The sequence below is a fragment of the Miscanthus floridulus genome, chromosome 5, assembly GCF_019320115.1.
Source record: "Miscanthus floridulus cultivar M001 chromosome 5, ASM1932011v1, whole genome shotgun sequence".
NCBI lineage: Eukaryota > Viridiplantae > Streptophyta > Magnoliopsida > Poales > Poaceae > Miscanthus > Miscanthus floridulus.
This window is the reverse complement of record NC_089584.1, coordinates 2,323,743-2,338,053: the sequence shown is the minus strand read 5'-3', so window position 1 is coordinate 2,338,053 and position 14,311 is coordinate 2,323,743. Positions and strand designations below refer to the sequence as shown.

Genomic DNA, 14,311 nt, shown 5'->3' with positions numbered 1-14,311 from the left:
GATTTGAAAAGATCGGGATGGGTCTGTACTATCCTATGTTAGAGTATCGAGACAGCTCCAAATTGCACTCATTGGTGAACTTGAGCTCTGTAATGGATACCGAGATCATTGTCTTAAGCTTCTGATTGCCTTTGGCATAGGCTTGACATGGTCGCTAAGTCAGGTTTTGATGGCACAGATAACCTCCCGCACACACTTGTCTGACAAACTTTGGTAATAAGCTGCATAACTCCGATAAATTTCAATTGGTGTCTAAAATTTGATCAAACCACAAGTTTGTCTCATGACATGATGTGTGAACTTTGTTTGGGGTAGTTCACTTTGCATACATGTGTAGCACAAGGTCGATCTCCTGTCTAGTTTTGCTATGTGCTCCTTTGGTGGTGAACCCTCTTTTAAAATTGCTCAAACTTGATCAAACTTGCTTAAATGCCATATTTCGTTTCATTTGGTCACCTTGAGCATTTGCTAGCACTTGTATGTGTTGCTATATATACATGATAGCATTCCACTAGAGCATTCTTTCAATCTACTTGCTATAATCTTGAAGCTTCTGCATTCGCGCATTTCTGCATTCCTAGCTTGTTTTGAGGGGGAGTTGCAATTCTTGGGCTCTAGCTTGATAAGTGCATATGTCAACAAGGGGGAGAAGTTTTCACACTCACAATGTCACCTAAAGTTAAGAGATATGCATTCATTTGAGAGAGATTCACCTAAAGTTGAGCGATATGCATTCATTTGAGAGAGATTGCACTTGTTCAGGGGGAGTTGCATTTGAGATGTTTTGCTAGATGTGTTGAGCCTTTGCCTCTTCTGGAGGGTCTAGCAGTTTTGCATTTGAGGTGTTTTGCTAGATGTGTTGAGCCTTTGCCTCTTCTGGAGGGTCTAGCAGTTTTTTGGCTTTTCGAGCTTTGCTAGTGGCGTTGAGCCCGTTGCCTCTTCTTGAGGGCTAGTTTTGTTTTACTTGGTTGCGTCGAGCCATTGCCCATGTCTTTGGGGACCAAGTTTTGCTCATTTTCAAATGACCCGGTTCTTGGCTTTTCTTTGGCTTTTGGTCATTTGGGTGAGTTCTTTCTTTTCTCTTCTTCTTCTTTTTCTTTTGCTCAAGCCTGTTCGTGTATTGGTGTTGACAATGCACTCATCAAGGGGGAGATTGCGAACACAAGGTTGACAAGTACCCTTGTGTGTTCGTTTTGTGATGAGTGATTGTCAATGTGATCCACGAAGTGGGTTGAGTGATGACTAACCTTACCATGGCGAAAGCTATGTGTGCGACATGTCTTTTGGCTTGTGTTGTGCAGGTGTGGAGCTCGGATGCGGTGGTCGACTGGCGAGGTGAAGGTCAAAGAGGACGTGCCGTGCCGACAGACCGGGAGCGGTGAAGGACGGACTGTGAGGCTTAGACCGAGGGACTCAGAGGCCGGGTGACTAGCCGCGGTGGCTGACACTTGGGACATCGACAAGTGTAAGAAGACATGGAGTGACGATGTTGACCGGGTCAAGACGGCGGACGCGTGAGTCGAGTGAGGCTTAGGAGGACTTGGCGGGCCGGCCAGATCGAGGACAGCGGTGACACGCGTCGGATGGCAGGGGAACGCGTATGGAGTACTGCTACCCGTGGACGGTTTACGGGTTTGGGCCTCAAAACCCGGGCGGAGGTTCCGAGGAGGGACGGACAGGCACGTGGCGGCATCGGGGAGTTCGCAGTCGAGGCTGAAGCTACCGGTGAGAAGGCGCGGTGGCCGTCGGATCAAGATTACACCGGGTTGGACAACAACGCCCTTGGGCTTAGCGGTTCAACTCATTTGTATCCAGGGGCAAAATTGGGAATGTGTAATAGCCCTGTTAAATAGGATGAGGAAGCCCCCATCTCCCTTACCTCCTCCAGTTTTCATTTTCTCCTTTAGGATTTCTTCCTCTAGTTTGCTTCCATGTATGAGAGAGGTCCACAACTCAAATTGTGACTTGGTTTTGAAGGAATCGGTGGCCGTAACCACCGTATGCCCTTCGGGATTCATGATTTAGTTGTGTTCTTAATGTGATTTTGGTGTTCTTCACGAGCTCCTTTTGTCCCTTCTTGTTTCCCCTCTCGTTTCTTCGTTTTGGGATGGTTTTGGTTCGTTCTTGTTGCCTTGGATCGATCAATGACATGAGTAGAAGCTTTCCACCGAAGGAAATCTACTAATTCCTCGCGAGATCGCAGATCCGGACAATTTTAGTTCTTGACCTATTTTTGGGGAATTCTTCAATTCCTTCGATTCACGGAGCTAGAGTTTGTCTCGGGCCATGATCATTTAGAGGTTGCCTTTCTACTCGCTTGTGAACCCTTGTGCAAAGTTTCAAGTCATTTGGAGTTGATTTGATCAAGTTATGGCTTGATTTGATTTTTTCCTGAGAAACTGCTCGTTCATACCAGACGTGTCCGATATGATCTAGGACATGTCCGATATTTCTCACTTTGGAGTTTTGAGCTGAAATTTGGTGAAGATCTTCCCTTGGTGTCTAAAGAGCTTATGGTTAAAATTTCATGAATTTTTGGACACCATTTGACTGGGGTTTTGGATTTTTCTCTTTTGGTCAGCTTGCTACTGAAAATACCGGACGTGTCCGAGATCATACCGGACGTGTCCGATATAATACCGGACGTGTCCGATATTTGCAGAAGCAGTGCTGTTTTCCTTTTGGGAGTTTGCTCGTTTGGGCTTCGATCTGTGTTCCGTTTGCTCTGTGGTGACCCGCTGTGTTCTGAGGGAGCATCCACCCTTCTCTAGGGTCGTGATCATCAAGTCTTTCGTGTATGCTTTTTGGGGATTGATGTTGGGACAGTGGTCGAAGATTTCGAAAGAAATTTGAGGCTCCCATTCACCCCCCCCTCTGGTCGCCGTTTCCGGTCCTTCACAAATATATCCAACTAACCAAGTGTGCACACTGCTGTCCAGTGCTCGCCACCACACTGTGGGTATGTTTAAATCCAGGACGTAAAATTTTGGGGTATCACATCGAGACGTCGTAGGAGCTGTTCGGATACTAATAAAAAATAAATTACTAGAATCTATCAGTAAATCTGAGACTGAATTTATTAAGTCTAATTAATCCGTCATTAGCACATGTGTGTACTGTAGCACAACATTATCAAATTATAGAGTAATTAGGCCTAAAAGATTCGTCTCGTAAATTAGTCATAAACTGTATAATTAGTTATTTTTTTTAGTCTATATTTAATACTCTATGCATGTATCTAAATATTTGATGGGATATGTTGTAAATTTTTTGGGAGAAACTAAACTAGGCCCCTCCAGCGGTTGAGAGACTGCAAACTTGCTGCTCGGTGCTCCTGGACAAGCATGCATTTGCTTGCACTGAGCCAGGTGCCTCTCTGAAAACGACGTGCATGCATGCGCACTGAACCTAAGGCTGGGCGGCTGGCTGGCCCCGATCGATCCCTTTGCTGGGGCCTGGCGGCCTGCTGGGTGTGGGTATCAGGATGTGTCTGTCTCCGATCGACAGCGACCGGCCGGATCGGAGGAGCTCCCAATGGCCGGTCGACACACTGGAGGCGTCGCCGGCGCCCGGCACATGCGTGTGGCTGTGCAGAGGATGCATGGACCGCGCACCGGACGTACGTGATGAGAAAGATCGATCGAGATGGATGCATGTCGTTGGCCGGCCGGCCATGATCGCGGACGTACGGCGAGTCTGAAATAAAGCCCGACAATGATCATCGATCGATGCTGCAACTTGTAGCCTCTCCGATCCAATCAATCAGAATCAGGCGCTCAACTGCAGATGTATGTAGTGCGTGATCATCGATGGAGATTGGAGGCTACCACCACGGGCACCAACTCGATCATACATATCACGCGCACTACGCTTGTGGTCCGTCGTCGGGGACCCGGACCGTTCTTCTTCTGTAAAGGATGCATGGAGGACGGCACGCGTGATCTGATTCTGATCTGACGCCGCTCATGTCCGTTCATGACATGATAGGCAACAGAGCAAGGCTCGTGACTCTGTTGGTTAACTGCTGCCGCACTAGTGAAATTACTGTTGGGTGATGCTAGTACGCTCGGCGTATCCCAAGTCGTATATAACTTTTGTCATATACTTTAGACATAGCACGTGTCTAGATATATAGCAAATAATATATATCTAGAAAAAGATAAAATGACTTAAAATTTAAAATAAACTAGACATGATTAGGTGCTTGCACTAGCTCAATTTGCATTAAGTCTTTATATAACACTACCTAGCTAATTGGTATAGTGGAACATAGCATAATTTAATGTTTGGTTGATTGTATAAACAAGTTGCACTTGGAACTAATGTGTTTGGTTGTCTAATTTGGATTCATCTTCTTCTGCCGTCTCCCCCCTAGAAATCCTATATAACTCCTCCTTTCACGGTCAAATCAACCCAATCTTAGCTTGTCTTCTTCAATCCACCTCCAATCCCCCATACATTTCAATCCATGTCAAGCTACTCCCTTCGTCCAAAAAAGAATGCAATTCTCACATCCCGAGAAGTCAAAGAGTTTAAACTTTGACTAAAATTATATGAAAAAATACTAACACACATAAGACAAAATATATACCATTAGATCAGTTATAGAATAAATTTTCGTAATAAATTTATTTGGAGACATAAGTGCTAATACTATTTACTATAAACTTGGTCAAACTTGAGCCAGTTTGACCGACACGATTCCCATAATTGCATTCTTTCCTGGATGGAGGGAGTATATTTTTTATCAATCCACATCTAGTGAACAATATATATTATGTTTTTTTTCTCGGGGCATCATTAATTTAATTCACATCAATCCACAACTTATGGCTTTTCTCATATCTTTGTTATTTAACCGATTTCTTTTCAGTTTGCGAAAGAACTCCTTGCTACAATAGTTGACAATATTACATTGTATTGTCACAAGAAAGCGGCACTAGCCCGAGCAACACCAAATGTGTCCTTTAGGGTGTGTTTAGTTAGGGGGCGGGACAAAGAAGAAGTGAGATACACCACTTTTGTCTCGGTGTTTGATTCGTGGATAGGTGGGATAGAATTATCCTTGCTCATTCCTACAAAACTAATGTACCACATCATCCCCTCTCAACGGCATTCCTTGTTCGTCTCCAGGCCTTCTTCTTTCTCAAGATGTTGATCCGCTTGTGCCCCGCACTGGCCCTCGCGCATGTCGCCGATCCACGACCCGCTACGGCCCTGTGCACACCATCCGGGCTAGCCATGCCCCCCACCAATTGCGTCGTTAGACCTTGATTATTGCTAGCGGGTCCTATCCTTCTTCATCCCTCAAACCAAACAAAAAAAAAACATGACCATATCCCTCCAACAAAATGCCAAACTAGGTCATCCTTGAAACACAGGACGGAGAAAATACCGGAATAGGAAAAAAATAAAGGAGTTGAGGTGCCATATTTACCAAATCCTATAGGAACTAAAAAACACTAAAAAGAGATGAGGGAGCCGTTGGTAGCATCACAGGAAAAACAAAGGTTTATGACATTCCCGGTTTTGAATTTACCGCCAAATGCATGAAGTGCATCTCGAATGAGAGCGAGCGACATATGTGAAACGTTTGTTTTCACGCTAGAAAATTTTCCAAGAGGTCTGGCCTCTTGCTTATTTTCTTTTGAATTTGAAATCAATCCATAGGAATGCAATCCCAATTCCCACAAAATGTTTCGGGGTGTATAAGGAAAATTTCGAAGGAAGTTGAATCCTTTAAAAATCTTTTTCTAATGCTCCATTCCAAAGAAGGCCTAAAACTGCCACAGCACACGCTAGCCAAAAAAAAATATTGGAGGGAAATGAACAAACAAATGGCAGATTGCAACAGCATCAGCTACTGTAGACTGTGGTGGGGCGAGCTACTGTTTGTGTCAGTCTATAGCCTCTACTCGCTCCACTCTCCTCACAACAGCTCACCTCATCTCCCTCCTGCTCGAATCAAACCACCACCACCACCGTCTCCGCCTCCGCCTCCACCACCTCATCCTCCTCCCCCGGTTCATGTCCTGCCCATGTCGCCGCCTCACGACCATGTCGGCTACATAGGCCCTCGCGCCTACAGGCACCATGGCCCACGACGACCTCAGGGGCACGGAGCTCCGCCTCGGCCTCCCGGGCTCCGAGTCGCCGGACCGCCGCCCCACCGCAGCCACGCCCACGCTCGACCTGCTGCCGCCCAAGGGCGCCAAGCGCGTCTTCGCCCACGAGGCCCAGGTGCCGCCAGCCGCAGCCTCCGGGGACGGCAATCAGGCGGAGTCGGAGGTCCGCGGGGAGGGGGACAAGAAGGTCGCCGCGCCACCGCAGCCGGCTGCCAAGTAGGGTGCCTCCTGCTGATTCTCTCTGGTTGTGGATGTCTCGGGGGATGTGGGATGCCGGATGCGTGGACGGGCGCAGCGCATTTGGATTTTGGGGGGTGGTGGGAGCTATTATTTTCTGCTTTAGCACACAAATTTGGCCAGTTGCCGCGATAGGATGGGTTTAGTTTAGTTTAGCTTCAGAAAGGGCCAATTTTTTGTGTAAGTTGCCACATGCTGTTTCAATTCTTGCAGTTAGTTTGTAAAAGAAGTTGTCGCATGCTGTTTCAGTTCTTGCAGTTAGTTTGTAAAAGAACTTCTTTTTAATCTTTGTTGGGTTAGAATCTGGTGCTCAAAGGCACATTTTTAGCCTATAGCTTTGGTTTTAGAGCCCCGAGTTCCGGATTTAACTTGATCTCTTGGGTTCGTAAATTGGGAACCTGCAACTGGAGTTTTTCTACCATCTCGGACTTTTACTTAATTTCTCTGAGTACTTCCTTTTGTCTAAGATTAATTACCTGTGCCTTTTTCGTGGTATCTTACAAGTTTGAGTTGAAATCCTCAGAAATCAGCCTTCCTCACCAATTCAATTTCATTCTGCAAACTTTGTGATTTGCTTGATCTTCCTTGGTTCATTTTGGTCTGAACATGGAGTTTAAAATTAAATTCTTACTGCATTCACTCCCAGACCAGTTCTGATTACATGCCGAATCACTCATGTACGGTTTATGTGTTTCTTCAGGGCCCAGGTGGTGGGATGGCCACCAGTTCGCAGCTACCGCAAGAACACAATGGCGACCAGCCAGCTAAACAGCAGCAAGGAAGAATCTGATGCCAAGCAGGGGCAGGGATTTCTGTATGTCAAGGTCAGCATGGATGGCGTGCCATATCTGAGGAAAGTCGACCTCAAGACTTACAAGAACTACAAGGAACTGTCTTTGGGGCTCGAGAAAATGTTTGTTGGCTTCAGCACTGGTAAGATTGATTGGGTGCAATACAAACTAACTATTTTAAGCTGCAACCAAATTTCACGTGGAGTAGAAGAAATATGTATTTACACTTCCAAATAATTTTCCCACTATAATTACTTGTTTGGAAATCCTCCATCAAATTCCAGGTTCATAAAGGCAACATGGAGGATGCTTTTGAGGCCTGTAAGTCTGTGTATTACAGATACAGTCTCATTTTGGGATTGTTCATTCGAAAATTTGGCCGTCTCAAGCATCAGACAAAATGCCTATTTTGAGCTTGTAGTATTTATGTTGAACAAAAAAGACCTCTTCTATGTTGAAGCATCTCTTCCAGTGCTTAATGCTGATAAGTGGGGAGGGAGGGAAGGAGGGAGGGAGAGAGGGAGATTACCATAGTACCTGGTGTCCCGGTTTTTGAACGGGTGTTCCTTTGACATGTGCAAATTTTACTTCTATTGTGCATCAACGTTTGATTGGCAATAGCGATACCACCACTAGTTGATTAGCAACAGATCTTGCAGAGAGAACTTTTCTATACTTCCCTTTGATTAGCAACAGATTTTGTAAGATGTTGAAAGGGAATACCTAACTGATGTTAGATTTCAGTATGTGCCAAGCTTTTTAAGGATCTAAGCCTCTCACAGGCACAAAAGGTAGACGGATTTAAAATGGGGAACTTTCCTGTTTTTTATATCTCCTACTATATAACTATTCATTCATGTTAGGGATATGTTAACAAAAAATAAATAACATGTTGTATAAGATCTATTGATTCATGTTAGGTATTTTTGCTGCAAGTTTTAGTATGAGAAGAACTTCCTCTTTTCTTTATGCAGGTAGGAGTGGGTCTAATGGCTTAAAAGGCAAGGATGGTGCATCTGAGAGCAGAAACGATGGAGAATTTGTGCTGACTTATGAAGATAAGGATGGAGACTGGATGTTGGTTGGTGATGTTCCATGGAAGTAAGTACAGTGATCTGATCTCACTAGAATAACTCTGATGCAAACTTTTGAACATTTTACAGGATCCACTTATATACTTCTTTCTAGATAAAATGAGACGCTATCCTAAAGAAGATGTGATAAGATGATACCTTACGATTTTACTTGGTGATTATTTTAATCCAGTTATAACTGTGTTAAAAAGTGTACTCACTTTCATGTGGTACAGCATGGTAGTAGGCCTTGTGTTTCGATACTGCCTAAAATTATCTGAACAAGCAAAAGAATCTTCATGCAGCCATTATAATTGTTATCACAGGATGTTCACTGATTCTTGCCGGAGACTGAGGATCATGAAAGGTTCAGATGCAATTGGACTTGGTATGTTGTTTATAGTTTTATACTGCACATTACCTAGTGGTGTAAAAGCATGGTATCACATGTTAATCTTTTGAAACGTTTTTTTTTTTCATAACCTGACACCCACTATGTTATGTACTTTTTTTTCCCATAACCTGACTTGCTGCTCTCCCCTTGGTGCTGAATTTTTACAGCTCAAATGTTTACCTTGTTTTAGTTTGAAAATCGATCTAGGTATTCCCACCTTCACATGTGAGAATTGATTGGATATGTTCTCTTTTTGCAGCTCCAAGGGCAGGGGGGAAGTCCAAGAACAAGAATTAAAGTGGTTTGTGCCTACAGTCAGGCATGTGAAAGATGATCTGACTGTAGGGCAGGTCCTGGAACCAAAAAATCTAACATTTTAAAGAGGAGATCGAAGGCCTATATCATTATCATCACTACTACATACTTTCCTGTTCCGCCAGTAAAACCTCGTGGCACTCTTGTATGTTAGGCCTGCGATATCTGCTATCCTAGAGACATATATGCTGCGATGCCTATGTATGTGGTATCTGTTTTCTGTCCTTGTAAATGGGTTGGTTCACAGTGCACTTCTGTGATGATTGAGCATGCCTACCTATTTTGCTAGTGTTGTCCAGAACAGAACGGTTGATTCTGTCGTGAAAATGTCAATGGAGGTCACAAATCTACCGTTTATCTTATTTTGATGGGGAGCAAATTGCTCCTGAGTTTCTGACACTTGACTTACTAATCAACTGTTGCTTTTATAATGCTGCTATAAAAGCCTACTCAACTGGAATAACTCTAGCACGCTTGTGGACTTCTGATCTCAAATCTAGCCGTTCCATGTTGAAATTATTATTATTCCTTTTGCTAGTTGTGGGCTAGCGGTGGTTACTGAGTGGAGGGATGCATGATGCATGTCTCAACCAATTATCATTATTATTGAGAGTAGTGTGGTTTAAAAGGGTTCCTGAAGCATCATTCAGGAAGTGTGGAATACAATAGCTAGGTGGTTAATGATGGCCTGTGATCCCTTAGAACCTGCTTCCTTCCTAGAACGAAATGGTTGTCCACTTTGGTTTTAGCTTCCTTTGTGCTATACTTGGTGTGCTCGTGAATCTCGGAAGAATGTATTCATGAACACAATTTCTGGGAATAATAAAATGACACTCCCTCCATTTCAAATTATAAGAAGTTTTGGCTTTTATAGATACGTTACTCTCTCTCTCTCTCTCTCTCTCTCTGTGTGTGTGTGTGTGTGTGTATATATATATATATATATATATATATATATATATATATATATATATATATATATATATATATATATATATATATATATATATATATATATAGGGAGAGTATATTTAGTAGCTACTATAAAATAGTTATTCTGTAGCCATCTCCATTTACGATAATTTTATATACTAATTTACGATAATGTCAATACATATTTACGATAGTTGGGTTACTATAACACATGGGAATATTTACCATAACGTTATAGTAAACCATTTAGTAAGGAGTTACTACAATCTCGTAAATTAACATAGTAATTATCGTAATTCAAAGTGGCTACAGAATAAGTTATTTTGTAGGTAGCTGCAGGGTAGTTCTTATAACTATAATTGGAATGGAGTACCTTAGTTTAAATTATCTCAAGGAGTCAAGGGTAAAGGTGTCTTGTGTCTTGCTTTCACGGCACCAACCATCACTTGATCAGTTGGTCTTGTGCTCTTTTGTATCCCCCATTACGTGCAGCTTGCACAGTCTGTTGCGTTTTCTAGTGCCGAATTTGTTCGTTGAATGCGGAGGCAACTAGGGTTGTGCCAACTAGTATATCTGAATAACTGGTTCAGATTTCTAAAAACCATCGTAGCTAGCAGTCAGCGCTGGCACTTCACTTAGACCTCAGTCCTGAAAGCATATGTATTATGTAGCTTAGCTCAGTTCATAGCACGCGGAGCCCACACGCCAGCCTCTCTTTCGCTTGTCACGTGCTTTCTTCCTCCCCTGCTCGCCTCGCCGCCGCGGATCCTGCTCACCGCCGCCCCCGCGGCCGTCGTGGCTCCCAGCTCGGCCTTATGCTCGCCCGCGCCGGTGCGATCGCCGCCGCAGCCCCCTGCTCGGCCATCTCCGCCATCTCCTTGCTTGCTCGCGCCACCGTCGCAGATGCTGCTGCAGTTTGCCAGCGCATCGCCCTGCTTGCCCGTCACAAAGTGGGTTCATTCTAATTCGCAAAAAAAAAAAAGGTGGGTTCATTCTGTCCGCTAGATTTGGAGGAATAGAACCAACCTGCATTAGGGGAATATTTCCCTCGCGGGACGAACCAAAACATCTAGTCCAAAAACCAAAGGCTTCCAAAAGTTGGCTGAACCCAAGTACCCAACCCGCTTCAACCATCAACCAAACACACGCTTAATTTTTTAGCAAGACTAGATATATGCCCGTGCGTTGTTGCACGGGTCACAAATGTTTGCCTACGCCTACGGCGACGGCGTCTTCGCCGTGTCTATTGCCAACGGTTGGGTCACCACGGTTGGTGATCACGGCGGCGTGCTAAGTGGTACCAAGGCTGTGGCCATGTTTTTGTTGCTCGCCGTCACCAAGGGCTTCGTGGTCAGGGACAACACTAAGGTCGTCGGCATCGACAGGGCGGTGCTTTGCTTGCATGCAGGAAGCTGCAGATGAGCGTCGCGTAGCTCTTGTTCTTCAGAGTCCCTAGTTTTCAGACATTGTACAGTAGCCCGTGTTTTGGTTTTCTTCAGTTTCGTCAGTCTAGCGTTTCCATTCAGAGTTGTTAGCCTGATTCGTTCATGTTGTTGCACGTCTGTTCTTGAGTGAGCCTATTAGAGCTCGCCACCGATGAGCTATTGTTGGTCATCCCTAACACCTCAGGCAGCAATTCAGGTGGCCGGTGGCCGGTGGCCGGCAGGCACCTCATTGGCTGCGTCGTCGTCATGGGTAGCAGGCTAGCATCAAGTCTTCGCCCAGGGACGGCCGGACGGGTGGTTCCACGCCGACGCGACTCATCTCCCGCTGAGCTTCAGCTACGTATCAGCCAGCAACGCCGATGACTTAGCACTTTAGCAGCGGCATCATCAGCTTGCACTCCCAAGCGGATCGCCGCATAGACGACGCAAGGCCATCAACGTCCGTGTTCGACTCCTCGCACGACGTGCTGACCAACCCGCCCGAGGCGTCTCTGTGCGGCGCCGCCCTAGCGCTGCACTACGCGAACCTCATCATGTTCATTGAGAAGCTTGCCGTGTCGCCGCCGGCCGCTCCACATCTGCCCCGACGAGAGGGACGCCTGCACGGCATATGCTCACCGACAGGGTCTGGGCGTTCCTCAGGGCGCGCCTCAGGCCGGCGTTCGCTAGGGTCGCCACGCCCTGCGACGCCCCGTCCTCGCCGCTGAGTGGTCGGAGGATCCTCGCGTGGCTGGCGCCGCTCACGCACAACATGGTCTCCCACGATACAGCCTGGATCGTTTGGTGGTACGGCACTGAGGCTGTCCGCCGCCACGGCGCCGGAGCCAATGTGCGGAGCGAAGCTTCCCGTGAGGCGATGACGGCGCGGTTTGAATCATGGAGTCTCGCGCTTGAGGGTCGGATCGGATGATGTTTCCGTGATTACTGATTAGCGTTGTGGCTGGGACGATTAAGCGACGAATCTAGCGCCCGGACGTCCGGCGCACCACGGGCGTCCGGACGCCCCTCAAACCGCTCAACCCGCGTCCGCTTCCCGACCCTGACCCGCGCGCACGACCCAGCGCGCCCCACAGCCAGCCGCGTCCGCCCCACGCGCAACGAGCGTGCCCCAGCGCCCCCTGGCCGCAGCACCCGCGTGACGAGCGCGTCCCAGCGCCCATGGCCGTAGCACCCGCGTCCGCCGGCCCCAGCACCTCTGTCCGCTAGGCCCCCGGCGAGCCACGCGCCCCCGTCCGCCCGGCTCGTCCCTCCCAGACCGAACAACATAAACATCTCAAATAGAACGCTTGCAACAACAAGGAACAACCGCAGAAACATTAGCTTGAAAAAGTTGAAATATTTGGAACATATTATTGCAACATTGGTGAGAAGCATATGAAACAACGCTCGAATAAAAACACTTGCAACAACATGGAACAACTGCTGCAACATGAGACTGAAGCAACTGAAACATTTCAAAAGTATTATTGCAACATTTGTGTAAAGCATATGAAGCATCCAGATCATAACGATTGCAACATCGTCTAGAAACAACTGAAACATTTTGAACAAAGTGCTTGCAACAATCACTTGCAACATATCAACAAGATGCAAAATCCCCGATCTACTTTTGCAACAACCATATTATTCAACTGCAACATACCTCTGTAGCCTCTGAAACAATTGAAAGATACAGTTGCAACATGGGGGGAGAGAAGGGAGCCTGGCGCAGGGAGCGCCATGGTCGCCGGATCTACAGGCGTCGGGAGCTCCTTGTCGGGGAGGACGTCGGTGTAGGGGGAAGGGGCGCCGCCGGGGTAGGGGAGGAGGACGCCGGGGTGCGGGAAAGAGCCGCCGCGGAGGAGGACGCCAGGGTCAGGGAAGGAGCGGCTCGGGCGGGGGCGGCGCCAGCGAGCAGCTAGGGAGGGGTGCGCCGACGAGTGGCCCAGGCGGTGGCGGCGTCGGCGAGCGGCTCGTTGCTACCGCGAGCGGGGGCGCACGGCTCAGGCGGGAGGTGCACGACTCAGGCGGCGCCACCGAGTGGCTCGGGAGGGAGCGGCGTCAAGCAGCTCATTGCTACCCGAGTGGGGGCGCAAAGCATGGAGCGGGGCTGAGCGACGTAGTGGATGAGGATAAGTCGAGGTCTGGAATTTGGACGGGGAATCACGCGAGCGAGTGAAGGAGCGCGGGCCACGTCCGGAGGTGAAGTCGCGGGTCGGACGCCCGACATATATCATTATCGATGATTAAGCGCCGAAGCCGCGTGTGGGATTGCTTGGAAAGCGGGGTCCGATTTTTTTTCCGTTTTTTCACCCCGTTTTTTCTCCCTTTCATCAAGATTATTTTTTTCTCCCAGGGTTTAGACGCGTCACGCAAGGGGGGGAATCGAGAGCGCGCGTCACGCGCGCACCAAAGGAAGGTGGACGAAACCAGGCCGTATAGTCAACTAAATCCGATTGAGTGACGTTCACGTACCAGACTAGGCGGGCGCGTACACGATGTTCCTCCGTGGACGAAACCTGGTCTCGTTTTTTAAGTGGCAACAACTTTCTATCTCAACTCCTAATCTCTCTGCAAAAATTGATCCATTCACACGGAAATATACACGCATGGGAAGGGAATAAGAGTAAGACAATATTCTCAATATTAATGCATAAATGTATAAGTGAGAAAGAATGAATGAAGTGGTTGGGTTGATTCAGGAAAAGTCCAGGATTCCTAATACAAAATTGTATTTTATCCTTTAAGCGGTTAGAGTAAGCCAATACATATGCTTTCAACTTCTTCGCTACTTCAAAAACTCAATGATTTACCAAGTGATTTTAAAAAAACAGTTGGAGATGCTCTAAACATGTCACAGCCAGAAAGACACCATGGGATAAAAAAAAGTGTTTACATGTCACACAGTCTATTCACATCAGATTCTAGTGACTATGAAGGTTAAGATAGCTGGCCTGTTTACATCAGATTCGAGTGGCTACAAAAGGCAAGACATCCCTCTACACTAATGCCAAAACAC

General features: G+C 46.8%; 1 pseudogene; it reads left to right on the top strand.

The window, feature by feature from the left end:
- The first annotated feature begins 5,908 nt into the window (after positions 1-5,908).
- Positions 5,909-9,285, top strand: LOC136451321 (auxin-responsive protein IAA3-like; annotated as a pseudogene).
- The last annotated feature ends 5,026 nt before the right edge of the window (positions 9,286-14,311 follow it).